The sequence below is a fragment of the Crotalus tigris genome, unplaced genomic scaffold, assembly GCF_016545835.1.
Source record: "Crotalus tigris isolate CLP2741 ecotype Arizona unplaced genomic scaffold, ASM1654583v1 scf7180000018011.1402602, whole genome shotgun sequence".
Classification (NCBI taxonomy): Eukaryota; Metazoa; Chordata; class Lepidosauria; order Squamata; family Viperidae; genus Crotalus; species Crotalus tigris.
In genome coordinates, this window is record NW_024096774.1 from 1,182,831 (window position 1) to 1,186,687 (window position 3,857).

Sequence of the window (3,857 nt, forward strand, 5' to 3'; positions counted from 1 at the left end):
GTTGCTTCGGCTTTGGAAAAGCTGTTTTTCCAGTAGTTGCAATCGAAGATTTATCTGCACACACACACACACACACACACACACACAAAAACACACACACACACACAATGTAGGAAAGCCTTCAAAACTTTTTGGTTGTTTCAGAATTTGAAAAAACAAGCCTGACATTTTTTCCAAAGCATTGTCTTATAGTGCTTTCTACAATTTATCAAAGCTTATTCAGTAGATAGCATCCTGTATACCTTTTTTGCAGACATATACAGTAAGTCTGCAATTGTTTACTTATATATTATAATCTCTACTTATCCTAAACAGATTTGGCCCTTAGTAATCTGCCCAGTGACCTGTACTTCATTGATACCTATTCCAGTAGCTCAGTCAGAGTTTCACTCTTTCCTAAGAGTGAAGAAGGCAGAGACAGAAAATACTCTTTTCTGATCTAATGATTTGTCACAATTCTTCTCAACCATGATAGTTGAGTGCAACAATTGAAGTTGCTTGCCATTTCAGATACTTACTTTGTGTAAGAAAAACAACTTTTGCTGAAATGGATATACAAAGATGAACCAAGGATCTTTCAGAAGAAATCCATAAATATAAAGCTTATAAAGAACTAAGTGGTTTGTGGGACATGTTGTGAATGTTATCGATATTTCTCTATTTGTCACTCGGTACCACTTTGTTTCTTTGTGCCTTACTGCTAATAGCGCAAACTCTCAAATGTGTTTCATATAAACTTTTGTGAGGAAATCTGAATTAACAAGTGAACTTTACTGCTTGATGTTTTTTTTCCTGTTGAAAAAATAACCCATGTGGAATGAGAGGTGCCCTTTCAAAAGTCACTTTTTAAAAATAACACAGAGGTTAACTACGGCTTTATTAAGAAGTGTGACATATTATTATTAAACATCTAGATTTCTTCATAAATTGTTCAAGGCCTAGGTTTCAGTATTTCTGAGTGCTCTGGGATCATGATTTTGTTTCCCTGAAAAGTGTGCAAAAGAAGATATGAACAAGGAGAATTGTTAAAGATACAGAAAAGTCTCCCTGTGTTTTCTTTTGAGGGTAAAGGTAATTTGTTAAGAAACCTTCTTGACAGGATGATGAAGCATACTTCTTTGTTTTTTCCCCTACAGTGTATCGCCAAGAGAGGCGAGCAAAAGCTAGGCTGTAACACATTGACTGACAATTAGATTTTTAAAACCTCAGAAATAAGACCTCATAATGGTACCTAATGGGATTCTGAAGCAACGTCTACAGCTCCCAAGTATGCTCAGGTACTGAAATTAAAAGAAAAGCCTAGCAACTTCATTAGGGCTCAAGTAGGCTCTTAATGGCTGTTGTCACAAGTAGGAGTTTCATTGGTTTCCTGACAATGTTGCTAATTCTGGGTTACTTGTCCTGTTAGAGTTTATTAGGCCTTGTAAAATTAATAAACTTGTGAGTAAGATGGGTGATATCTAAATTTGACAAATAAACAAATACAATCTGCATCATATTTTTTCAAAAGCTTGACACCCAGAAGATTTTAGATCTATCAATATCCCTCCAACTTCCTCCTCCATCCCTAACTCCTAAACCAGGATAATGAAATCAAGGCATTCTGAAAGGAAAGAATATCATGACTTGAAAGAATGTTGCACAATGGAATCCACAAATGCTCATGGTTTTAGCAAATAGGTTACAAATCTGTAAATTTTACCTAGTGCCTATTACCATATTTAGTGACAATTTGTATTCTGGTATAATCTGGGCCAGTCACAGACCTCCCAGTTATCTAAAACTAGCTCTAAAAATTAGCTGAGAGGGTAAATGCTGAATGCTGAGTTTTACCTACTTGGTAATTTTTTTTTAATTCAGGATAGCGACTCAGAATTCAACACTATTTCTATGCATACCTTTTTTTTTCAGACCTTGAAATAAACTGGATAGCAAAAGAGAGTAACAGGGTGAAAGTCAATACCATGAACAACAGAATTTAACCTGGTCTTCCCAGATCTTAACCATAGCAACACATATGGCTGCCTTTCTATTACACTTTTATATAACTAGGATACCAACTGCACTAACTGTATTCCAAAGGAAGGAAAGAAGGAGGGAGGGAGGGAGGGAGAAAGAAAGGAAGGAGGAAAGGAAGGAAGGAAGGAAGGAAGGAAGGAAGGAAGGAAGGAAGGAAGGAAGGAAGGAGAAAAAGAAAAAAGTCACTTCTCATTAGAATTAAATCTTCAGAATAAATAATTTGTGAGAGACTTGTTGGATGATAGACTTTTTAAAAATATATATGTTTAAATTTTATTTTTTTACAGATAGAATAGAAATCCCTATCTCTGTATAATTTTTTTCTTGTCTTGGTCTTTAAAAATGAAGAAATTTCGCTGGATGATACAAAGGCAAACAGAAAAGAACAAATCAATGGGAAATCCACAAAAAACAAAAACGTCATTATTTAGCTAGTATTTTTGATTGAAGTGCCATAAAAGTTCTTAGAAAAAAATCTTGATTTGATTGGTGTCAAATACACACTAAATGATATATACATTGAATATACAGGGTGGCCAAACAGTCAAGATGATCACCCCAAACATGCCATTTGCAGTTCTGCCTCTTTTTAGTTGTGATGCCCTTAAAAAGGGATGACGCTTTGGACACCCAGACATTTGACACCTGTGCTGCTAAATATGGCTACAAAGCTCCAAAGTGCTTATAGATTTGATGAAATCTTATGCAAGAGGCTTTTTTGGTGGTGCCTTACCGAAGAACCGAATTCTCTGAGCCTATAACTTAACTTCCAAAACAGGAAGCGTACCTCTGGGATCACACTTGCTGTCTCTCACAGCAGTTTCTTACAGGGGCAATGAGTTTTCCCGCTTCACACAGACTGGGTGGGCTCAGGCAAATAACTGTTTGAGTACAGAATTCAGTAAGTAGGGCCTCTCTGCTATTTCTTAAAGGAATCAGACTTTTATCAATCTTTCACGTGACCCTGAAGAAAAGATGCTACTTCAGTTAAGAAAACCCTGTTGTGGACTTTGTAAAGCAATGGTCTTCAAACATGTCCTTTTATGACTTGTGGACTTCAACTCCCAGAATTCCTCAGCCAGGCATGCTGGCTGAGGAATTCTGGGAGTTGAAGTCCACAAGTCATAAAAGGGCCAAGTTTGAAGACCCTTGTTGTAAAGCAATGGTTTCTTTTTTTCAGTTCATGTACAGGCCTAGCAAAGGTCTAGGGTTTTATTACTGTTGGTTAGTTGTTGTTGGCAGTTTTGTTTTGTGGCATATAGGTTGTCCTCAACTTGCAACCACAATGGATTCCCAAACTTCTGTCACTAAGCAAGATAGTTGTTAAGTGAGTTGTGCCCCATTTTATGATCTTTTTTGGCTACAGTTGTTAAATGAATCACTGCAGTTAATCATGCGGTTGTTAAGTGAGCCTGGCTTCACCCATTGACTTTGTTTGTCAAGAGCCAGCTGGGAAAGGTTATAAATGGTCACATGATCCCAGAACAGTTGTCATACTCCTGAATTTTGGTCACATGTCCATAATGATGCTACAACAGTCTTAAATGTGAAAAACAGGAATACAGTAAGTCACTTTTTTTTCAATGCCACTGTAACTTCAAATGGTCATTAAATGGATAGTTGTAAGTTAAGGATTACCTATAAACAAAAGGCTGAGAAGGATTCTGCTTCTGCTTGCAATTGTGTAAAAGATGAAGCACCTCTTCCAAATCCTTTTCAAACCACACGATTAGTCATTAAATTACGGAAATGCATGTCAAAACTACTGAGGAAATTTTATACCAGGAATATGTCCAAATACATAGGGATCCAAACTCAGACTTTTGGGAGCCTCTTGC